Below are 26,441 nucleotides of genomic sequence, written 5' to 3' on the forward strand. Positions count from 1 at the left end.
TTTGCAACCTCATAGGAAGAATAGGATCAACCTACTAGATACCCCAAAGCTCCCAGGGACTAAACCACCAACCAAAGAATACACATGGAGTGACCCAAGTCTCCAGTAGCATATGTAACAGAGGACAGCCTTGTTGGGCAGTAATAGGAGGAGAGGTCCTTGCTCCTATGAAGGCTTGATGCTTCATTATAGTAGAATGCCGGTTTGGGGAGGTAGGAGGGAGTGGGTAGGTAGGTTACGGGAGCACCCTCACGGAGGCAGGGGTGTGGGGATGGAATAGGGTTTTTTTTGGGGAGGAGAAACCAGGAAAGGGTATAATATTTGAAATGTAGATAAAGAGAATGTCCAAGAAAAAAAAAGAAATGGTCATTCTACCAAAAGTATTCATTAGATTCAGTGTGAGCCCCATCAAAATTCCAGTAGATCCACAGATCTTGAATGGACTAATCTCAACTTCAAATGAAAGTAAACACACACACACACACACACACACACACACACACACAGAGAGAGAGAGAGAGACAGAGACAGAGACAGAGACAGAGAAAGAGAGAGAGGTAGATATCTAAAACACTGTGTATAATAAAAGTATGGTATTGGCACAAAACAGACACAGTGATAAAATGAATTGACCTGATAAGCCAGACACACATTTACATACCTATGGTAGAGTTCATCAAATGTCTGCATGCAGGAGAATTAAAATAGGTTTATACTTATCACCCTGTACAAAACTCAACTACAAATGCAAGAAAACTACAACAATAAGCCAGAAATACTCAATATGATAGGAGAGTATGTAATGAATAACCTTGAACTCACTGACAGAAGACAATACTTTCTGAACAAGACTCTATTAGTGAAAGTTCTAACACCAAAATTTAATAAAAATGGGACCACCTTAAACCAAGAAGCTATACATGCCAAAAGACAATGTCATTAGGCAAATCAAGAGCCTACAGAATGGGAAAAGATATTTAACCAACAATACATTCTATAGAGGACAAATATAATAAGTACATAAAAATAAAAATAATTGGTTTTCAATAAAAATATGCAAACTTTTTCATTTTCTATGAAAATCAGTATGGAGGTTCCTCAGAAAGTTAGAAATCAATTTATCTCAAGATCTAGCTATACCACACTTCAGCATAAACGCAAAGCATATTTCATCATATCAGAGAGAGACTTTCCCTACTATATTTAATGCTGCTCTATTCCCAATTACCAGAAAGTGCAAATGAGCTAGACGCCTCTCTAAAGAAGAATGGATGAATAAAATTTGATAGTTTACATATTCCAATATTACACAGTTGTTAAAGAAAATGGCATCATGTAACTTGCAGGCAAATGATGGAACTGGAAAATTAACATCGCAAGTGAGGTATCCTCGACCCAGAAAGACAAGTATGTCCTACATCACCTACACATGGATATTAGCTGTTAAGCAAATGAGAACCAAGCTTCATTGAATGTATAGAATAGAAACAATTAGACTTTTAAAACATGGAGATAATTTCTATATGGGAAAATATGATTTATCTTTTGCAGGGCAGAGATTTTCCTACTTACTGAAAAATTAGGTTAAATCTGGACTTTAATTAATGTTGTTTTGAAAGGGATTGATCTGTAAGAAGTAATCCAAAGCTTGATAGAAAAGAAAATATAGAATTAAACATAGGTTCTTACATTTAACCAGAAGCAGCATATCATGGAAGACATATTCCATTGAACTTCTCATACAAAATCAGATTAATATAAACTGACTATATCATCACTTAACTGTTTTTTCTCTTGATATAATCATTATCAACTCCATTCTCCAGAATGTCCTTCTATATGCCTGATGTGCCGGTTATGGCAGGATTACTGAATTTATGAAACTTTATAGTATTTTATAAAGTGAAGCTTCAGTTAATTACAAAAGTACAAAATTATAATTCATTTAAATTACTTTTAAGATGTGTTACCATATTCTATGACTAAGGGAGTGCTAATATTTTTATAAATTATTTTAATTTTTATATAAAAGAATGGCACACATGGAGCTCTCTCTCTATGAAGACCAAAAGAGGATGCAGGGTGAGTTGAAGATAGGGGTATAAGATGTGTGAGCCACCAAAAGTCAACAATAGGAACCAAATCTAAGTCCTTTGGACAGGCAGAAAATGCCTAGACAAGATAACCTGTGGATGTTAATCTTTGGACACAAACTAGGAAAATCAAGTTTCCTGAGAATTTCAAAAGAGTATGCTGGTCTTGTATGTCTTCTGCGTTTTTTTTTTTTTACTGTGTTTTGTTTTAAAAAAAAACTTGACTGATTAAGACCAAACAAATTGGGTATAAGTTCAAATACTTTGAGTTATTTAGTAATAATAATTTAACTAATTTAATAGGTTATAATTTTAATTTACAAATTTATTAGATTAATCTAGGCTTTACTGTATAAAACTTACTATATATTGATAGCTGTGTGTCCTCCTTTGTATCCTTCAAAGATGTCTGGCTTCACAGAAGTGTGTGAAGGTTTCTGATTCTATGTTGGGAAAGCACATTACAATTTAAAGTTCCTAGTGATTTTGTGTCTATTCAGTTCTAAGGTTCTCAGTGTTAAAGAAGTCTCCATGCTACCTTTTTCATAAGGAACCTTATGTTGAAAAAATAAAAATTGACAATTTTTGAAGATTCATATGCATTTCACAATATTTTCAACCAATATCTTCTTATACACATGTCTGTCTATCCATCTATCTGCCTGTCCATCTGTCCATCCATCCGTCCATCCATCCCTCTCTATCTATCTATCTATCCATCCATCCATGTATCTGTCTTCTATCTCATCTATATCATAGGGTATATCTACATCTATATGTATATTTATAGTTGTGAAAATGTTATTCAATACAAACACTTGTGGTTCCACCTGTGTACAAAAATTATGTTTTAAAGCCACAAGGAGAGTAAATGAAATGCACGTGTCACTTTGCCAGATGACATGTGCCTTAGAATATTCACATCACAATAGTCCTTCAGCCTGACAACTACAGAATCCTCAGACTTCAGTAGTTTTCTAGCCACTGTAGTCACCAGTTTGGTGTCTAGAGGCAGGAAGGCAAACGAAAATTTCACATTGTTTGATAAGTTCTTCATCGCAGGCTCTACTAAAAAGGTATATATTTATATAATTTGATTCTCATGATAGACTTATGGTATCATGAAGTGTTTTGTCTTGATTATTCAAGATCATATGAGATAACTCAACTCATCAGTGGTTTCTTGATAGGGTAATCATTGTAGCAATATTCAGTACCAATCTTCTACAGAAACAAAGTTATCACATGGAGAGGGGTATATTTTGTGCTACACAGGAGAATAATTTCTGTAAAGTTTTAAAAACTGTACAAGTTAGAAGTGAGGATTATTTTATGCTCAATCCAATTACTTTCCCCCCCTGGCTGTAGATTTTTATTTTAAGAAACTGGTAAATCTAACGCACAATCTAAGAATTCTCTGGTTTTTAAGAAATTGTTATTGTTTCCAACACACATTGTGCCCTTTGGAATCTAATGCTCAGAATTTAACACTGACTCAGATGAGACATGCACAACTTTCATGACATGGTCATTAACTTAAAATTTTGTTCATGAAGCTGAGGTATTACTATTTTTTAAACATATCTTTACAATACTGCTTGATGTGTGTGATGGCAACTATTGTCTGTTCTCCTTTTGATTCATGAGAGTCTTAAGTCCTTTCTAAGTGAAAGCTATGACATTTCTGTACATATTCTTTGAAAGATGTAACATATATTGTGGGATGAATTATAGTCACTTGAGTAACTATATATTTTAAATATCCAAACAGAAAGAGCAGGGCACAATAAAGAAACCACCAAAACAGAAGCCACTCCCTTATTATAGGGAACAATTTTATTATGAATAAGAGAGAAAAATGTTCAGAGGCACACGAAAAACCAGAATATAGAAAACAGAAACAGGCTTGACCAAGTCTGGGAAAAGACAAGGAAGACTATCAGAAGAGAGAATGGAGATAGCTTGGTCACGGAAAAGGACTCACAAAGAGAGGAAGGGGATTATAGCACATGTTAGGAGTTAGTATAGTGAAGAAGGGGATGAGGTGTTGGAAAATGTCTGTAACCTAGATGTGGGATTTTAAATTTATACCAAGTATGATTACCCCCTTCAAGAATAAAGAAGGTCAGAATGGAAATTGATATCCTAATATGAACAAGTCAATGGAGAGCCATATGTCCCTTTTGCCAAAGTCAGGGGAAATGTCCACCTTTGCTAGACAAGACCAATTTCACAAATTTTTTGATGAATGCTTGTATTTTTCATTTTTCCTTTTATTGTTCTTGCTGGTTTTTTTGTTTGTAACTATCAGGAATCTTTCTTTCTTGTATCTTGAACTGGATTGAGATGGCAATTGAGATAACCTGATTATTTTCAACACATCTACTGTTGGGAGCGGCTAAAGATGGCACTGACATCTAGTGGTCGTTTGTGGTATACAACCATTATAGCCGTGTCCCTGGCCTTCCTCTGGCATTTACAAGGCCAGGGTGATATGCATGCTAATAAGGTATCTCATACTGCACCAATCCCCAGAGGACAAGTTTACAGCCACTGTCTGTCTTGTATTTAAGGCAAGTGCCTTTGTTCCTCGGGGCCCCCATATCAGCAATTAGGTGTTCCTACAATAAAGGCTGTTGAGAAAAATCCGGCGGTGTTGCGTCTTCCTTGCTGGTCAGGGTGGGCGAAACAATCTACAATGTTAGCTCACAAAGGTTTAGTTATAGCATTTTCTCAGAGTATCATATCTGATATGTGACATAATATATATCTACATTAGGATTTATCAAAGTTTCAAAAAATCAATTATAAAGTAGCAATGCAATAATTTTATTGGAGGGTATCACTGCAAGTTTAGGAACTGCATTAAAGTGTTGTAGCATTTAGAGTTTGAGAACCATTGTTCTATATCCTACCAACTACACTTCTTCAAACTATTCCCATGACACTTCTGAAAAGGGTCCCACTTCTGAAAAGATCCTACTTCTTCAATACATTCCCAATAGTTCCCTTCATCCATGACATAGTTTCTGTTACATTTTAAAGCTGTCTATAGCTCAACAGAATCATGCTTGGAAAACTGAGTCTGCATTTTAACTCTGTTCGCCCTTTGAACTACAGTATGAACATTGGTTTTTAACTTATCCACTGAACACTTGTTCTCTAGGTGGAGCTCTGCATCAGGAGAATTTTTTTTTCTCCATATGGACACGACTAAGGAGGAAGATGTAGGAGAAGAAAATCGAACCATGGTTTGTCAAGGTGCTGCGGTTATCCGAAGAGGCTAGAAAAGAAAGAAACGATATCTGACCTTGTTCAATGACATTTTGGTGGTATCCAGTAAACTGTAAGTATATGCATCATGCTTTCCTTACTATAAGAGGCTACTCAGTGGAAAGACCTTAAGGTACAAAACTGTGTATAACTTCCTTTATTTTTGAGATTATAATTACTTTACATTCTCCTTCTTTTTCCTCTTCCATGTCCTTCCACATCCTTCCATATACCCCTCCTTGTTCTCTTTTGAAATCATGGCTTTCTGGGGTTTTTTTATTACTCATTCTTACTCATTATTTTGTATGTAAGCTAACATAAGATACACATATATAATAGATATTCATGGTACAGTTTCTAAGTACTTAAATATAACCTACTCAGTCAGTATAATATTGCTTGTATTTGTGTTTTCAGGAATGTGTATTTGGTATTAGATAGGCAATCTAATTGACAATCCTAGGGGAGATTTCTCTTACTCTCAAGTTTCCTTAGTGGCATATACTTCTTTGAGTAGGGTTGATGCTTACTGGACTACTCCTATATATTTCTCAATTTGTTTTGACACATTCTTTAGGCACATTTAAAAAATTAATTAATTAAGTTACCACTCTGCTGTTTGAATCTGGTGAAAGATTAGCGACAAGCTACCAAGGAGACAGTTATGCAGGCATGTGCCCACATTTCTAGCATTTTTTAAAAACTAACTTAGGAGTATTACAACTGGTAATGAGAGCCCTGTGAACACATTTAGTGACACATTTCTCTAAATAAAATATTAAACTCCTGATAAGCAGGAGCCTTCTTGCTTGGTGTTTACAAATAGATTACAGAAGCAAGATTGTTGGTCATAAGGAGCTACACATGTAAACCTCCTGACCTCATAGCTTCCAGATTAGCATGAAGAGATAGGAAGCAGCTTCTATCTCTCCACTATCAAGGGAAACTGCTGGCACTAAGTCTTGCTTGGTGATTCTGCAGACACTAGAGAAAACTGTTGTGATTGAATGAAACTGTGTACTTGGTTATATTAGAATGTATGGCCATAGAGATGTTTTCTGGGACCACATCATGTATAATCTCCACTACTTATGATCACAGCCTTCTAGAATATGTGATGCTGGTATTGATACTATCAAGTAAATATCTTAAGTGGTGTTCTCATAAGTACATAAATTTATCAGACAGACATCAATAAAATAGTCTATTCCATTTTTTGGGGGGGCAGGGGTTAAATTTTCTGATCATCAGTGAATCATTTTCCAGAAGATCCATTTCACAGATTGTGAGAAAAATAAAATATTCAGGTGAGAGTTCTTCTATACATTATAAATACACCAACTGGGTATGTTTTTCTTGCAACCCTGATCAGTCATGTAAGCTCCTTCACAGAAAATGGTAATTAGTGTCTGAGGCAGGCTGAAAATAAAAGAATGGACTGGGTGTCTGTCAATCTGTCCATCTTTCTTGTTTTTTTTTTTTTTTTTTTTTTTTTTTTTTTTTTTTTTTTTTTTTTGGTACAGAGCTCCTTTTCTTTCCACAGTGGGAAATCTTCACATTTTATATTAAAAGATAGTAATCAACTCATCAGAAATGTAAAAAGAAATAAACTGATCATTTGCCATATAAGTGTAGTTGATGGAAGGAAGTAAACCTAAGTTTGTGCTGAGAATAAAGGAAACGGAAATGGTTGGTTTCTTAAAGGCAGTACATATGATCGCTTCTGTCATGTTGCAATTGTAATTAAAACTATTTTTAGATTCTCATTCACATTATGGAAAGAAGTTTATCAAGTTTATAAGGAGTGATTATTGTTATTTCCATTTTCAAGGAAGATTATCTCTTATCAGACATTGGAATTAGAAGTTTCAGGTTCAAACATTTCTTGGAAATTTTATACATATGTTTAAATGGTGAATATAAAATGTAAATATAAATATCTCATTATTGAGACATGTGTGTATGTATATCTTGAAGTACATGTTGCACGATGGCTTGTATTTTAACTATAGTATGTTACATTAGATTATATGAGGAATCTTTCTTTGTAGTGCAATTAGTCTTCCCATGTTTTAAATATTAAAGGTTTATATACAGGATTTTTGAACCATGATTTATTCTTGTGATATTCTGTCCCCTGAATTTGAGAGGGAGTCATTATCTTCAGTTATCTAGCCACATATTAGCACACGAGTATCAGAAGGAAAGTTCAATACCTAGGTTTACACAGCAAATGCACCATCCATCATTTAAAAATGCAAAAAAAATCATGAGTGTGGGGAGGAGATCTGTCAGGAGATAGAATGGAAGGAGAAAGTGACAAAAACAATCATCAAATGCATTGTATTTTAATGTAGAATTCTCAAAGAGCAAATTACTCAGAAAAAGAATGACAAAAGGATAAAATTTATGCTTCAAAGATTATTGTTTCTTAAAAACACTTCTAATAATACCAGAATGCTTGATAGGAAGACATTATTCTAATTATTTGGCTAAATTATTGGAAAAAATGATTGCCTTTTTGGTTACTTGTGTGATATATAATTTGCGGGTTTTCTACAGGAGCTACTAGAATGAGGTTATTGAATATTTTAGTACAGGGAGATAGACAACAGAAAATTTTACTAAGTCAAACAATATTTTTGTTTATATTCTGGAAAGATTTTTCCATGTAATTAATTAAAATAAAAAATCTTGAAATAATTTCCTTTGTGTATTATGGGAAAAAAAACAAAGCAAAATAGTTACTCGTTAACTAAATCCAGGTAAGAATTATTGATACAGGTGGCTTTCTGTAAGTGCCGCTGTGCTTAGATTTAGCAATGGATGTGTCCTTTTTTGCTCTGGGGCAGGAAGAACTTGGTTTTACCACAACACCAACTACAATGCAAATTAAACTAACAGATATTTGATTCTCTTTATAGAAATAAGAAATTTAAGATAAAACATGTCATTCCATTGGCTACCCTGTGGATTGGTGATGAAGTGGACGCATTCAGATCAGACAACACTGCTGCTTCCAAGTCCATTTACCTATACTGGCCGATGGGACATGTTGTTGCCACCTTTCGGTAAGACCTAGAGTTCGGACCTGTGATCACAAGATGATAACTTCAGAAATTGTGGGTCAAATTAATGGAGTGTAATTCACTTCCCAGTGAATGAGTATATTCATTCTAATATTCTCCAATTAGAAAACAAAAATCAGGCTATGGTTATTGGTGACCATTGAAGAGTGTGTATCTATCTAGTAACTCCTTTCACCAAATGCTTTCATCATCCCAAAATGTTTGCAAAAATAGAGTCAATTTTAGTCTAATTGTATACAGGATGCCAACTCAACTTTCCGCCTTCTATCATGATCCTAGATTTTTCTATACTCTTCATTATATCCATTTCCACATGTACGTAGGTGCTTTACGGTTTTTTGTTTTGTTTTTGTTTTTTTGTTTTGTTGTTTGTTTGGGTTTTTTCTTCTCCTTATATTTTTATTTGTTCAGGTTAGAGATTGCAGTTTAATTTCTGCTTGTCATTTCCTTAAGATCTACAAATTCTGCTCCCATATTAGTCCAGAACCTATCATCGTCTCCCACGAAGAAAGAGAGCATTCTTCTTCAAAAGGAGGGAGGGCAAGGCCAGGCAGTTCCCCAGAAAGCAAGAGCGGATAACTTCCCACAAGGGAGAGGGCATGAGGACTAGCTTGATGGTTCTACTCCAAGGGAAACCCAGATAAACACTGGCAAATGCAGGACGCTGGGGTATTCTCAAGTTGTCCCCACTTCCTGTTTAGCATTCTAGGGTATGGAAACCTGCAGGATATACAGAACCAGTACAGCACTGAACAGAATCTGATGGCAGCATGAAGAAGCCAAGAAAGGCGCTGCCTGGCAGTCCTCAGGCCTCCTTGACTCCCGCACAACAGGTTCTGTGTCCAGGTGTGCCTCCATGATCACACAGGTTATGCAGAAGGTTGCTAAGCATCAAAAGGAGAGCCATTTGCGTCACAGGACTGCAGAACAAGGTTCCCAAGAACAATATGACTAAAATACGAGGACCTGTTGTGCTCAAGCAGGTCCTAAGAGGCGGACCCCAAGGTCTGCAGGCTGTCTTGGACATCAGTGCTATCTTTGCCATTACTGCCACTGTCACCTCTAGCCAGGTTGTCCCGCTGATAGGCCTCTTCGGAACCAGGAAGTGTGCTACCCTGATTCTCCTTGGAACCAAAAACGACATATCTGCCTTTCTTCAGCTCCAGTTGCCTTCTCAGCTCATCTGCCATCTGTGAGAGATCTCGCTTCAGAGCATATGCATCTTCGCCATCTGCATAGTACTTGGGCTCCACCTCACTAACCTGGAAGTTCAGGGTGCTGGAACAGAGGTGCAAGGCTGCTCAGTTGCTCTTCCTGGCATTCAGGGAGACATACTTTGCACTGAAGTCCTCTATCATGGCCTGGGAGGCCTGGTCCATTAGCTTCTTGGCCAGGCCAAAGCTTAGGTGGCAGCGCTTCACAGCCAGTGGGGTGATGTGTCCATGAGGGATGCTATCAGGATCCTCTTCCATTTTGGCCAGAACATAACCCACAATCTTCCCAACCTCATCCTCAGCAATGTAGGAGAGCTGGGCCACGAGAGGCCATGATAGTAGTACTTCATCTGGTAGTTCTCGGGCAGGCAGAGCAGGTTGCAGTGCTGTATGTTTGTCAGGTCATATGGCCGAGCCCAGCAGATGCTCATATTGGCGGCAGAAAAGCCTATCAGACTCGGGAGAATCAGAGAGGAGGCCACAGAGCACAAGCGACACCAGAATCATTTGCTTTAAGACACCTGGGTTATCCAAACGGAACTCATACGAGATGAGGAAGATCTCTCACTATTTTCCATTTCGTTTCGGCGATGCTGTACAGAACTTTGTATATCTTCATGCAAGTGGGGTCCTAGTCGTGTCCAAAGTAAATGATGACCACACAGTCCTCCTCTGAAAGGATTGGCCGGTCTACCTACCAGCCATTGTGTAGATGCGGAAGCATGTACAACACTTTGGACGCGCTTGCACAGCATGACCTCGCGAGCTACCTCTAACCTCGTGTGAGCCCACAGGGCCGGACCAATGGGCAAAGCACCAGTGTGCTTTATGTTTTGATCTTCGATGTTCAAGACTCCACAAGATCCATGGGGCAGGACAGAGGTGCATTGTCCTAGAAGAATGTGAACAAGACAAGGTCTTATTTATCCTAGACATTCTTCTTCCCAAAATGATCTGATTTTATCTGTGTCTTAAAAGTACACAGATCTATCTCTTCCCAATAATATTGTGTAGTATAATTAAATTTGAAAAATACTTTATATACTCCCACATTTTCTTAAAAATTAGTATTTAATTGAATGATGAAAAGTTACTCATGCAATACTCAAGTATTTGAATGTCTCTGCAGAAGAATATCACTGGTTTTTATAGTCAATTAAAAAGGACTGGTGTCATTAGACCATCAGAGTCAGGTATAATTTTCAGAGTTCAGGAAAATTTCAAATTTGCATTCTAATCTTTCATGAGAAGATGTGCTCATGGCATATTGATATTATATTGAGTGTAGTTGATGGAATCACAGGGATTGTGTAGCGTGTGCCTTCTGCTCTAATCAAACATACACCAAAATTCAAATTTTTTTCCACATGAAAAGTTCATGCATACTCCATATTTGGGCTCTTTTCATTCTTCTATCCAAATTCTTAGTGTCATCACACAGTTGACTCAAATAACACAAAAACAAGTTTTATGAGCATTCTAGGCTCTGTGACTTTGCTCTTTACATGGAAAAGCATTTGTCATAGACTCTGACAAAGAGAAGATCACCTTTTGTTCTCTGAATGTTTTCTATTCCTCTGGTAAAATCTCAAAAGTTTGTTATTTAATACTTAGGGTTTCTCTCTTATCAAATATGAGAAATATTATATTTAGGGATGGTAAAGTGTCACATGACAGCACGGCAGTACAAAAATTAGGTCAGTTAGAGGTGGAATCGTGTAGAGACTGCCAAATATACCTATACCATAATTGATGACCACAGACATAAGATATTTTTATGCATAATAACCTTAAAAATCTTACCATTTATCATGACTCTAATATTTTTCAATTTCACAGTTCCATGGAACAGACCATTTGGTGGTATTTCTTTCTACAAAGATATTTTACTTTTGTTAATATTTTAATTCCTTGGTGATATAGGAATGGTAGTATGTGCTTTGATATATATGTATATATATATATACACATTTGATAATCTGTCTCGAAATCAGTTGTTAATTAGATGGTCAATGGAAAATGCTTTGCATTCTCTTGTCCATTCCTTATTTTATTTAATTTGGTGGAAGTTCTGCATTTATTATTTCCTCTTCGTATTAGAGTAAACAGTACTCTCAAGTCTTATTTTAAGTTCCACTAAGTAGATGTCACTCTATCATACACATTCCAACCATCTGCTGCTTCCTCCTTTGAGGTCAAGCAAATTTCTATTCTTCTGTCTGTTTCAGGCACATCATTTTGAGGACTGGCTATACTACTTAGGTCAATGTGTTATTACCTGACTATATCTGTTTCTGAAACATTTTTTGAGTATTCACCAGTCAAATAATGAATATTGCTGAACTTATTTTCTTATATTGAAAGCTAAGATGATTCTGAAAAAATATTGACAGGGATTAGCTTGAAATATGCTCCTAATTAATCTTGCTGTATTATATATTTTTGTTGCATTTCACAGATCCATTCGTGAAGCCAAGAAACACAACAAAATGCAACTTCCCATGCAGATATTCACTGAGAACATTGCAGGCTGTGACACTGTATGTGAATACAAAACCAAAACTAATATTCCATGTTCATGACTAGGAGAGAGACAGTTTGTAAAGTAATGGAAGATGGAGACATAAGAAGAGCATGGATGGGGAGAGCAGGACAGAGGGAGAGAGGGACAGAGGGACAGAGAGACTGAGGGAGAGAATTTAGACAGTATTGTGTGGAACTAATTAAATTATTTTACATTAAATTATATTAAATTATATCTGTAGTCAATGCAGACATAGGACTCTCATATGTGATGTGTAGAGAGCAACATGAAACAAGACTGATTCATGTACTAGAGATCCAAAAAGAGGAAATACTTTTTGTTATATCACTGAAAATTGAACCAAATATTTCCAACAGCATATATTTCCAAGTGGAGTATTATTAGTACAATTAAACTGCCCCCTCCTGAGTCCTTATTGCTTATATCTTAACTGTGTGTTGTTTCCTCTATTCCTTATTCATTTTAAAATATTTATGTCTAGTAAGCAATTTTTATTTTATATTATCATAAAGCATTATTGATATACCTAAGTGTTATAACCATAACACTCCATACCTAAGTGTTCAATGATATATTAGCTCTTTATCTCCATTCCTAAGTGTTCAATGATATATTAGCTCTTCATCTCCATTCTGTGCTCTTTCTCTAAGTCTCTTACTATGCATCCTTATACCTTCCTCTGAATTCCAGCTACAAAGTCATGGCTTTCATCCTCATGTTTATTAGCATAATCTAGTCATGAGGGTATCTTTGCATGTGTCTTCTGTTCAGAAATTACCTTTACAAATTTAACAGTGGTGTGTGTGTGTGTGTGTGTGTGTGTGTGTGTGTGTGTGTGTGTGTGTGTTCATCTTTGTGTATGGTGTTTAGGATAAAACTCACAACCTCACAATACTATACAGTAGTTCTATCATTGAGATAAACATAAATATCTATTGAATAATTGTCTATTTTTCTCAGGCTTATATTATTGTTCACTTTCCAGTATTGGGTTTAGTGCAGATCAAAAATTTAACTACTATGTAACATGTAGAGCATTGAAGACATTTCCTACTGTAAAGCAGAATAGACTGTGACTCAGGGATCACCACCTCTCTGCCTTTCATAAATGCTAATGGGTACACCTAGAGTCAGTGTTCTAACATGTCACTGTGGACACTGCACTAGACTTACAAAGGGCACTATAATGAAGATATTTTAGATCACCAAGCAATTTGTTACTCATACCAGGTCCACGTTACACAAAACAGTAACTAAAAATAGTATAAAATAGATTTTGAGTCAGTGACATAAATCAGGGAACACTCATTAGCTTGGCTGAACCATATGTGTCCTCAGGACAGAGAAGAGCAGAAGAGCAGAACGTCCCATAGGGAAATGTTCTCATGCCTCTGTTGTTTGACTTTAGCTGGGGCAAATGCTAAGCGTTGTACACTTTTGTGACTTAGATCCATTTGCTTTAACATGAACATTTTTACTAATTCTCTCCCATGACTCTAGTGCTTTAATATTTTATCCTACCATAATTATTAAAAACCTTTCATGTAGTTCAGAAGATTGGTAATAGACAATTGTAACTTTTATTCATGTTATATGTTTATATCCTTTTTGTCTTTGAAGAGATATTATCAGATCATCAAAACATTCTTCTACCTTTCTTAGATATCTTCCCTTATTTTCTTTCTTCATATTCTCTAGTCAGTATTCAGAAATAATTCTTCATATATATATTTTATATATATATATATCAATTTTTAGTAGTTTTTATTGATTTTTTTGTTTATACTTTAGCCTTTTCTTTTATCGTTTGAAAATTCTTTGAATCATCAATGTATTTCATTACACTTAAGATAAACCTGTAAAGTTTTTCTATGGATAAATTAGGAAAATGTTTTAATCCTATTTTTATATTAGGATTTTTCCACCTAATTTTTGTTTTTTCTTTATTCTTAAGATTGAATGTAGATCTCTCAGACACTGCTTATATTTTAAAATAGATAGATGCAGATGATTTTAGAATTATCTTTATTTGATAATTTCATGTAAGTATAGAAATGCCAAATCACCTGCACAATCACAAGATATCCCGAAACCTTTCCCTATATTCATGTTCTTTTCTTTTCTTGACTTTACTAATTACCAATGTATAAAATATTGACTTTTGGTCTTACCACTGTATAGAAAACAACTGCACTGTCCTCATGAGTCAATGCTTATGCCATGGCTGGGGGACAGCATTTGACTACATGCCTCCATGATTTTAGTAATCTGTTTTAAAATTTATACCTTGTTAGTGATAGTATCACCTCACTGTTGCACATTTAGTCTATTAATATGTAATTTCAATATTTACAGTTATTATTTCTATCTGAAGATATAGGCAAATATATTTACATTAAACATTTTTTTATTTGTCTTTGAAAAATTAAAACATTTTATTCCTCATAGAAGGAGCATGTGAACTATCCTAAGGTTGATATTCTCTCTTAAGAATTGTTTACCTTTCTGTGGTTCATCATGAGTCAAGAAATATTTTAGCATATATAATAAAACTACCAGTTCCATTTTAGTTTTCATGCTTTGAAAATGTTATTTGTAGAAATATTTTATTTAAAAAGTCTCTTTGTCTTGAAATCTGCTTTACAAACAAAATCACCATCAGAAAGAGATGTACACATCTTTGCAACTATTAATTAGACATTAATATGTTTCTAATGCTCTGAAAACAAAATGTTTACAGTAATGTGAATTAAAGTCCCATGTGAATTATTACTCTATCTCATGTGCAGAATTCTTTATAATAAAACTTTGTTGTCTTAATATTATACGAATGTTTTCAGACATTCATCAAAATATCAGAAGCTTTATTTTTCATTAAATGTTCTATGCTTACCGTGTGTGTGTCTGTCTCTGTGTGTGTGTGTGTCTGTCTCTCTGTGTGTGTGTGTGTGTGTGTGTGTGTGTGTGTATGTGTGTTCCTATGAGTATGTGGTTTATGAATATATGTACATATTTCAATGTGCCATATTGGTGTAATAAGGAAACTTGCAGGTGATTATTTCCTTCTGGCATGTATGATTTCTGAGCCCTGATCTATATTTTCACCCATAGGTAATTAATTTTGCATTCTGAACAAAACCTTAAATTTGTTCCTTTCTTGTTACATTCCAACCACAAGATCAGAGCTGTTTTTTTTTTCATATTCTAAGATGCTTTTGCATAATTGTTAGCCTCTGCATAAGAAGATACAAAGTCAGTTAGTGTAAGTTGTCCTTTTCATAAAATTCTACTAAGCTGACATGTAACATTGGGGTCTTGGATTGTGAGGAGCTGTCCGAGGAGCTGTCCTCACATATGTGAGGAGCTGTCCTCACAAACTCCATTACAAGATGGCACCGGCATCCGGCAGAACGTACCTAGTAAAAAGGGCAATACGCAGGCGCCTGGTAACTTCCCTACTCAAAGGGACACGTACGTTTTGGTACGTCATCTGGCATAATTGGCAGCGACCAGTCAGAGAGTGACACGTCCTAGGCGAGGATAGTTTCCTATATAAGGGACGGTTATTCCTCACTCGGCGTCTCCACATTGTAAGCTTATGCTCTCCCTCTCAAGACGCATTAAAGCTTTTCTGTAGTAGGATCCTGTGTGTGCCGCGTCGTTCCTGCTGGCGAAACGTAGCGCGGGACATTGGATGAATCATCAAAAGCACTCAAACATACACACAAACACACACACACGCACACATACACACACACACTCACACACACATGCAAACACACCACAGACACAGACACACTCACTCATATTATTTTCAAAGTAATAGATTATGCATAGCAGTTGATTAATAAAAAGTAAAAATTAAAAAATAATGAATGAAACCTTTGTAAAAGAGATGGCTTGTGAAGTGGTTTTCTTAGGTTTGGGTTCATGGTTGTTATGGATAGGGAGAGAGCACATGTGCTGTGTTTCTCATTTAAGGGACTGTTTCTTAGATACTTACAATCCTCATCAAAGATAACTGATAATATAGATACTAACTTCATAAAAATATACTTATGTACTCACTGTCTGGTTATTTATTAGATTTCCAGTACATCAGTGGTTTCTTGTCCGATTACTGTGCTTTGATTTCATGCTATATTCTTGCTGCTGTCTTCCTTGGTCTCTGGAGCAGATTCTAAATGTGAGAGGCAGTAGAGAGCTAATAGTACAAGTACCTTGTTTTTTCCTGGGAGTGTTAAGAAATGGGGTCTTGTTTCTAATATATTCATTTTGGATACCTAGATCTATCACCATAAAAGAATTCAACACTCTATATCTGTATGCCATCTAAGTATTTACAAACCCTGATATGATATGCTCACTAATTTTAATTTTTATAAAAATAATTGTGCTGCTTCCCAACCTCATTTTCCTAGAACTGTGCATATGAAGCACATGGAAGTAAGGCTGTAATGATGGAAGTCCAGTTGGAGAGGAAGCAAACGTCTCTGCTCTCTTTTTAAGTGACCTCCCTGACTACGTTCTGCCATAATGAAAGAGAAATCAGGATGCTGAGCTCTAGCACCCATGGCTTCTCAATCACCCTTTATCATACACAACCTGTTACAGTTATGTTTGATTTTTCAATACCCAAGAACTAAATTCTAATATAAATATGTTAGACTGAGTGTCTTCCAGACTTAGCCTATGGGAAGAAAATGAGTTCTACATTAGAGGAGTTCTTACAGATTATAAATTGTAAATAATGATTAGATCATATTAATTTTGTATTCATGAGCTTTCAGGTTATTTTATAGCATTTTTCTCTCTGTGCATTCTGTAGCCTCTGTATGTAACAGCAACAAACTTTGATATGGTGAATGACATAATCAGCAAGTTACTACCAGTGATAAGAAAGCATGTAAGTTACTTTCAATCTATTTTGAGTTAAAATTGAATTTTGCTTTTGAGATTCACATATGTGGAAATGTGTAAATACAGATGAAATTTGATCATGATACATTTACAAATCATATTTTACAAATGGCTCCTTTTTTATTTTATTTGTTAGGTATAAATTTCTTCCTATCTTTTTTTTTTATTAACTTGAGTATTTCTTATATACATTTCGAGTGTTATTCCCTTTCCCGGTTTCCAGACAAACATCCCCCTCCCCCTCCCCTTCCAATTGGGTGGTCCCCTCCCCACCCTCCCCCCATTGCTGCCCTCCCCCCAAAAGTCTAGTTCACTGGGGGTTCAGTCTTAGCAGGACCCAAGGCTTCCCCTTCCACTGGTGATCTTACTAGGATATTCAATGCTACCTATGAGGTCAGAGTCCAGGGTTAGTCCATGTATAGTCTTTAGGTAGTGGCTTAGTCCCTAGAAGCTCTGGTTGCTTGGCATTGTTGTTCATATGGGGTCTCGAGCCCCTTCAAGCTTTCCAGGTCTTTCTCTGATTCCTTCAACGGGGGCCCTGTTCTCAGTTCAGTGGTTTGCTGCTGGCATTCGCCTCTGTATTTGCTGTATTCTGGCAGTGTCTCTCATGAGAGATCTACATCCGGATCCTGTCTGCCTGCATTTCTTTGCTTCATCCATCTTGTCTAATTGGGTGACTGAATATGTATAGGCCACATGTGGGGCAGGCTCTGAATGGGTGTTCCTTCTGCCTCTATTCTAAACTTTGCCTCCCTATACCCTCCCAAGGTTATTCTTGTTCCTCTTTTAAAGAAGAAGTGAAGCATTCACATTTTGATCATCCGTCTTGAGTTTCATGTGTTCTAGGCATCTAGGGTATTTCAAGCATTTGGGCTAATATCCACTTATCAGTGAGTGCATACGCTGTGTGTTTTACTGTGATTGGGTTATCTCACTCAGGATGATATTTTCCAGTTCCAACCATTTGCCTATGAATTTCATAAAGTCATTGTTTTGATAGCTGAGTAATATTCCATTGCGTAGATGTACCACATTTTCTCTATCCATTCCTCTGTTGAAGGGCATCTGGGTTCTTTCCAGCTTCTGGCTATTATAAACAAGGCTGCTATGAACATAGTGGAGCATGTGTCTTTGTTATATGTAGGGACATTTTTGGGTATATGCCCAAGAGAGGTATAGCTGGGTCCTCAGGTAGTTCAATGTCCAATTATCTGAGGAATCTCCAGACTGATTTCCAGAATGGTTGTACCAGTCTGCAATCCCAACAACAATGGCAGAGTGTTCCTCTTTCTCCACATCCTCACCAGCATTTGCTGTCACATGAGTTTTTGATCTTAGCCATTCTCACTGGTTTGAGGTAAAATCTCAGGGTTGTTTTGATTTGCATTTCCCTTATGACTAAAGATGTTGAACATTTCTTTGGGTGTTTCTCAGCCATTCAACATTCCTCAGCTGTGAATTCTTTGTTTACCTCTGAACCCCATTTTTAATAGGGTTATTTGTCTCCCTGTGGTCTAACTTCTTGAGTTCTTCATCTATTTTGGATATAAGGCCTCTATCTGTTGTAGGATTGGTAAAGATCTTTTCCCAATCTGTTGGTTGCCGTTTTGTCCTAACCACAGTGTCCTTTGCCTTACAGAAACTTTGCAGTTTTATGAGATACCTTTTTTCAATTCTTGATCTTAGAGCATAAGCCATTGGTGTTTTGTTCAGGACATTTTTTCCAGTGCCCATTTGTTCGAGATGCTGCCCTAGTTTTTCTTCTATTAGTTTGAGTGTATCTGGTTTGATGTGGAGGTCCTTGATCCACTTGGACTTAAACTTTGTACAGGATGATAAGCATGGATCGATGTGCATTCTTCTACATGTTGACCTCCAGTTGAACCAGCACCATTTGCTGAAAATGCTATCTTTTTTCCATTGGATGGTTTTGGCTCCTTTGTCAAAAATCAAGTGACCATAGGTGTGTGGGTTCATTTCTGGGTCTTCAATTCTGTTCCATTGGTCTTTCTGTCTGTCTCTGTACCAAAACCATGCAGTTTTTATCACTATTGCTCTGTAATACTGCTTGAGTTCAGGGATAGTGATTCCCCCTGAAGTCCTTTTATGGTTGAGGATATTTTTAGCTTTCGTGGGTTTTTTGTTATTCCAGATGAATGTGCAAATTGTTCTGTCTAACCCTTTGAAGAAATGGATTGGTATTTTGATGGGGATTGCATTGAATCTGTAGAGTGCTTTTGGTAAAATGGCCATTTTTACTATATTAATCCTGCCAATCCATGAGCATGGGAGATCTTTCCATCTTCTGAGGTCTTCTTCAATTTCTTTCTTCAGAGTCTTGAAGTTCTTATTGTACAGATCTTTTACTTGCTTGGTTAAAGTCACACCGAGGTACTTTATATTATTTGGGTCTATTATGAAGAGTGTCGTTTCCCTAATTTCTTTCTTGGCTTGTTTCTTGTTTGTGTAGAGGAATGCTACTGATCCATTTGAGTTAATTTATACCCAGCCACTTTGCTGAAGTTGTTCATCAGCTTTTGTAGTTCTCTGGTGGAACTTTCGGATCACTTAAATATACTATCATCTGCAAATAGTGATATTTTGACTTCTTCTTTTCCGATCTGTATTCCCTTGACCTCCTTTTGTTGTCTGATTGCTCTGGCTAGAACTTCAAGAACTATATTGAATAAGTAGGGAGAGAGTGGGCAGCCTAGTCTAGTCCCTGATTTTAGTGGGATTGCTTCAAGTTTCTCTCCATTTAGTTTAATGTTAGCAACTGGTTTGCTGTATATGGCCTTTACTATGTTTAGGTATGGGCCTTGAATTCCTATTCTTTCCAGGACTTTTATCATGAAGGGGTGTTGAATTTTGTCAAATGCTTTCTCAGCATCAAAGAAATGATCATGTGGTTTTGTTCTTTCAGTTTGTTTATATAATGGATCATGTTGATGGTTTTCCATATATTAACCCATCCCTGCATGCCTGGGATGAAGCCTACTTGATCATGGTGGATGATTGTTTTGATGTGCTCTTGGATTCAGTTTGCCAGAATTTTATTGAGTATTTTTGCATCGATATTTATATGGGAAATTGGTCTGAAGTTCTCTTTCTTTGTTGGGTCTTTGTGTGGTTTAGGTATAAGAGTAATTGTGAATTCATAGAAGGAATTCGGTAGTGCTCCATCTGTTTCAATTTTGTGGAATAGTTTGGATAGTATTGGTATGAGGTCTTCTATGAAGGTCTGATAGAATTCTGCACTGAACCCGTCTGGACCTTGACTCTTTTTGGTTGGAAGACCTTTAATGACTGCTTCTATTTCCTTAGGAGTTATGGAGTTCTTTAACTGGTTTATCTATTCCTGATTTAACTTCGGTACCTGGTATCTGTCTAGGAAATTGTCCATTTCCTGCAGATTTTCAAGTTTTGTTGATTATAGGTTTTTATACTAAGATCTGATGATTTTTTGAATTTCCTCTGAATCTGTAGTTATGTCTCCCTTTACATTTCTGATTTTGTTAATTTGGACATACTCTCTGTGTCCTCTCGTTAGTCTAGCTAAGGGTTTATCTATCTTGTTGATTTTCTCAAAGAACCATCTTTTGGTTCTGTTGAATCTTTATATGGTCCTTTTTGTTTCTACTTGGTTGATTTCAGCTCTGAGTTTGATTATTTCTTGCCTTCTACTCCTCCTGGGTGTATTTGCTTCTTTTTGTTCTAGAGCTTTAAGGTGTGCTGTCAAGCTGGTGACATATGTTCTTTCCTGTTTCTTTCTGCAGGTCCTCAGAGCTATGAGTTTTCCTCTTAGCACAGCTTTCATTGTGTCCCATAAGTTTGGGTATGTTGTACCTTCATTTTCATTAAATTCTAAGAAGTCTTTAATTTCTTTCTTTCTTTCTTCCTTGATCAGGTTATCATTGAGTAGAACATTGTTCAATTTCCACCTATATGTGGGCATTCTTCCCTTATTGTTATTGAAGACCAGCTTTAGGCTGTGGTGGTCTGATAGCATGCATGGGATTATTTCCATCTTTCTGTACCTGTTGAGGCCCGTTTTTTGACCAATTATATGGTCAGTTTTGGAGAAAGTACCATGAGGAGCTGAGAAGAAGGTATATCCTTTTGCTTTAGGATAGAATATACTATAAATATGTGTTAAGTCCATTTGGTTCATGACTTCTCTTAGTCTGTCTACGTCTCTGTTTAATTACTGTTTCCATGATCTGTCCATTGATGAGAGTGGGGTGTTGAAATCTCCTATTATTATTGTGTGAGGTGCAATGTGTGTTTTGAGCTTTAATAAGGTTTCTTTCACGTATGTAGGTGCCCTTGATTTTGGGGCATAAATATTTCAGATTGAGAGTTCATCTTGTTGGATTTTTCTTTTGATGAATATGAAGTGTCCTTCCTTATCTTTTTTGATGACTTTTAGTTGAAAATTGATTTTATTTGATATTAGAATGGCTGCTCCAGCTTGCTTCATCTGACCATTTGCTTGGAAAGTTGTTTTCCAGTCTTTCACTCTGAGGTAGTGTCTGTCTTTGACTCTGAGGTGTGTTTCCTGTAGGCAGCAGAATGCAGGGTCCTTGTTGCGTATCCAGTTTGTTAATCTATGTCTTTTTATTGGGGAGTTGAGGCCATTAAGGAATAGTGATTATTGCTTCCTGTTATATTCATATTTGGATGTGAGGTTATGTTTGTGTCCTTTTCTTCTCTTTGTTTTGTTGCCAAGACGATTAATTTCTTGCTTCTTCTAGGGTGTAGCTTGACTCCTTATGTTGGGCTTTGCCATTTATTATCCTTTGTAGTGCTGGATTTGTAGAAAGATATTGTGTAAATTTGGTTTTGTCATGGAATATCTTGGTTTCTCCATCTATGTTAATTGAGAGTTTTGCAGGATATAGTAACCTGGGCTGGCTTTTGTGTTCTCTTAGCGTCTGTATGACACCTGTCCAGGATCTTCTGGCTTTCATAGTCTCTGGCAAAAAGTCTGGTTTGATTCTGATAGGTCTGCCTTTAATATGTTACTTGACCTTTTTCCCTTACTGCTTTTAATATTCTTTCTTTATTTTGTGCATTTGGTGTTTTGACTATTATGTGACAGGAGGAGTTTCTTTTCTGGTCCAATCTATTTGGAGTTCTGTATGCTTCTTGTATGCTTATGGGTATCTCTTTCTTTAGGTTAGGGAAGTTTTCTTCTATGATTTTGTTGAAGATATTTACTGGTCCTTTGAGCTGGGAGTCTTCACTCTCTTCTATACCTATTATCCTTAAGTTTGATCTTCTCATTGAGTCCTGGATTTCCTTTATGTTTTGGACCCGTAGCTTTTTCCCCTTTACATTATCTTTGACAGTTGAGTCGATGATTTCTATGGAATCTTCTGCTCTTGAGATTCTCTCTTCTATCTCTTGCATTCTGTTGGTGAAGCTTGTATCTACGGCTCCTTGTCTCTTCTTTTGGTTTTCTGTATCCAGGGTTGTTTCCATGTGTTCTTTCTTGATTGCTTCTATTTGCATTTTTAATTCCTTCAACTGTTTGATTGTGTTTTCCTGGAATTCTTTCAGGGATTTTTGTGATTCCTCTCTGTAGGCTTCTACTTGTTTATTTAAGTTTTCCTGTGTTTCTCTAAGGGAGTTCTTCACTTCTTTCTTGAAGTCCTCCAGCATCATGATCAAGTATGATTTTGAAACTAGATCTTGCTTTTCTGATGTGTTTGGATATTCCGTGTTTGCTTTGGTGGGAGAATTGGGCTCCGATGATGCCATGTAGTCTTGGTTTCTGTTGCTTGGATTCCTGCATTTGCCTCTCACCGTCAGATTATCTCTAGTGTTACTTTGTTCTTCTATTTCTGACAGTGGCTAGACTGTCCTATAAGCCTATGTGTCAGGGGTGCTGTAGACCTGTTTTCCTGTTTTCTTTCAGCCAGTTATGGGAACAGAGTGTTCTGCTTTCGAGCGTGTAGTTTTTCCTATCTACAGGTCTTCAGCTGTTCCTGTGGGCCTGTGTCCTGAGTTCACTAGTCAGGTCGCTTGGAGTAGGAAGGTTTGTCTTACCTGTGGTCCCGAGGCTCAAGTTTGCTTGTGGGGTGTTGCTTATGAGGTCTCCGTGGGGGCAGCAACCAGGAAGATCTGCGCTGCCCTTTCCGGGACCTTCAGTGCAACAGGGTTCCAGATGGCGTTTGTTGTTTTCCTCTGGAATCAGTAATGTGGGCAGCGTGTAGTCTCTTCTGGTTTCCCAGGCGTGTCTGCCTCTCTGAAGGTTTAGCTCTCCCTCCCACGGGATTTGGGTGCAGAGAACTGTTTATCTGGTCGGTCCCTTCAGGTTCTGGCGGTGTCTGAGACACAGGGGACCTGCTCCTGGTGTGCCCTTATCCAAGGGAACCCAGAGGACATCTACAGTTTCCTCTTGGGCCAGGGATGTGGCAGGGGTGAGCAGCGTTGGTGGTATCTTCCACTCTGCAGTCTCAGGAGTGCCCACCTGTCCAGGCGGTGAGGTCTCTCTTCCATGGTGTTTGGGAGCAGCGAGCTGCTGTGGGCAGGAATCCGCGAGTTTGGGAATCTTGCTAAAACCAAATGGCTCCTTTTTAATCAGAAGTTATTGAAGACATAATAATAGTCCTTTGAGTGACATTTTTTCTTGAATTCGTGTCTAGTTTTATGTGAAATGAAAGTCATAGCCCAATGGTTTGAGCTGTATGTGTGGTTTCACTAGATAATACATATGCACTGTAATAAATTGTGATTAATTTGTCATATGCTCACACCTAATTTAAAGGATGCCAATGTTAGAGGGAATATTTTTCTTTCTTTCTTTTTTTTTTTTTAAATTAGACTATACTGCCTATTTGGTATGTAATTCTGTAGTCTTTCCCATTTCTTCTTGTTTTTATTTCTCTTGTGTGGATGTGTAAGTGTACATGTTCTAGTGTATTTATTTTTAACTTTTATTAAATCTTTAATGAATGAGTCTACATTTCTATGTCTTTTCTGCATAAATATCTGTGTATATATTTTCTTTCTATTTTTAAATGTGCATGTGTATCTCTTTGTAACTGTGTGTGTGTGTGTGTGTGTGTTTCTCTGTGTTTATGCATCCCTGTCTATCGCTTTCTGTGAGTTTGTACAATGAGAATCCACATGTCAGTCTGCCTCTCTAACTTTATGCCCCTACCTCTGTCTGCCTCTCTCTCTCACTCTCTTTCTCTTTCTGTTCATTATCACCTCTCCATGTATGTTTGGGTGTAAATGGGTATTTGGTGGTGTGTCTGCTTGAGTGCCTTTTGTCTGCTAGTTTAACACTTAAAAACTCTATGGGCCAATGACATTGGTTTTAAATAGGAGTCTACAAGAAAATAAAATTAATAATAATTCCAGTTAGAGCCACTCCTGGAGGGTGCTCAATATTTCAACAGAATGTTCTATTTAGATGATCATTTCAAATGGATCCATAACACTGTGTGCAGTAATTATGTTCTAGAACTTCTTTTCAGCATCAGGCCTATTTTCCAGGATAGACACAGTCCTTCATCTCCACAGACTGGACATCTCTGAATGAAAGCCAAAGGCTGTTTTCACTTCTAGGCACCCTCAAAGACTCTCTGTTTTTGATTCTTGTGTTCACTTTGTCGAAGTTATCATATCTTTTGAATGTTAACTTTGCTAAACTCATCATAGCCACCATGAGTATATGCCTCTGTGGACACTAGGTTCTGTGCTCATGTTAAGTCGCAATTCAATATACCACACACAGTCTGCACAGATGTAAGAAATTTCATAATACTATTTGTCTTGGTTAGTGGTAATGGCTGAATGCAACTTCTTATTTTATTGTGGATCAGTAGATCAAGGTTCCCTCCAAGAGGAAAGGCAAGTACCCATAGATTTTCTCCTGAAATCAGTCCTGTTTACTCAAACCTGTGGTCAGAAGAAATATCATTAATACTGATTTAAATAATTTCCCTGCTAAAGAGCTAGAAATGGTAAGTAAAGGAAATTGCTAGACTGTTCAAGACTCTGATGTCAGTTTATTTGTGATGGTTGGTTCTTTTTGCCTCCCAGAACAGTGAAGATTACCAACTGTGGTTCTGTACTGGCCCTGGGAAAGCTCCAAGAGTACTCCAAAGTAATAACAGGGAAATCTAAGGAGGGACGAGCTGAGTTTGATGAATTCTCACTATTTTCATTATTTAGTCTTTTTTTTTTTTTGGTTCTTTTTTTTCGGAGCTGGGGACTGAACCCAGGGCCTTGCGCATCCTAGGCAAGCACTCTACCACTGAGCTAAATCCGCAACCCACTCATTATTTAGTCTTAAACTTGAATAAAACTAAAGCAAAATGACTTAAGTATAATTTCATTCATTTAAATCATAATTAATTACTAATATAGCATTCAGAAACAATTTATTACCTCATAAGCAACAGCCTTAGAATGACAGGAATTTTTCTGTGCTTTCTGTTTCAGAAACAGAATTTTCCTGATAAGGCAAACAAAATAAAACTCTAGACATATTGTTTATGGAGAAAACAATTTAAAAAAGTCATTTGGTGATCATTACAGAAACTCTTCCTAGCTATATATCTCAAGGGATTCCATCACTCACATGGTAGCTCACAACCATCTATAACTCCAGTTTCAGGGGATCTAATTCCCACATCTGACCTGCACAGACACCAAGTCTAACATGGTGATCAGGTATATATGTGAGTGGATGACTTACACAGATTTATACAAGTTTAAATCTAAAATTTAAAATCTTCAGTTTTTTATTTATTCCAAATTATGTAGATTGTTTTGTAATGAATATTAGAAATATAGCCCTTTTCCGAATCCATGCAAAATATTCAGTTCACATCTCCTATGACCAATAATTCTGCAACTGAATATGAAATCATATTCTGATTTCTGGAGACAATCTGACTTAATTACAGCTATACTGTTTGTTGCCTTCTTTTATTTCTCACTGGATTATTAACAAATAAATAATTGTAATAAAATTATCAGAAAAGTTTGAATAAGAAATAAAATTTGAGATCACCAAGGATTCTTGCAAAGCTGATCTTTTAAAAGCTACTGAAAATTTGAAGCTCTAACCCATAAAGTTGACCTTCATACTAGTGACATAAGTCTCTGCAGATTTAAGGGCACTAATGCCAGATAAGAAAACATTCTTGTGCATAGGTGCCTGTGGCCTCTGAACAGCCCATGTAATGCTCTTCAGTTGGTGACTCAGTCTCTGATAGCTCCCAGGGGTCCAGGTTGATATTGCTGGTCTTTCTATGATGTTTCCAATTCTTCCAGTTCTTTCAATTCT

The 26,441-nt window shown here is 36.7% G+C and overlaps 3 pseudogenes; 1 reads left to right on the plus strand and 2 right to left on the minus strand.

Moving 5' to 3' along the window:
- Positions 1-3,016: 3,016 nt before the first annotated feature.
- Ralbp1-ps4 (ralA binding protein 1, pseudogene 4) overlaps positions 3,017-26,441 on the plus strand; it is a 40,481-nt pseudogene continuing 17,056 nt past the window's right edge.
- Positions 8,342-10,100, minus strand: LOC134486038 (N-alpha-acetyltransferase 11-like; annotated as a pseudogene).
- On the minus strand, positions 10,211-11,482 carry LOC134486031 (thioredoxin-like protein 4A; annotated as a pseudogene).

Source organism: Rattus norvegicus, chromosome 3, assembly GCF_036323735.1.
Source record: "Rattus norvegicus strain BN/NHsdMcwi chromosome 3, GRCr8, whole genome shotgun sequence".
NCBI lineage: Eukaryota > Metazoa > Chordata > Mammalia > Rodentia > Muridae > Rattus > Rattus norvegicus.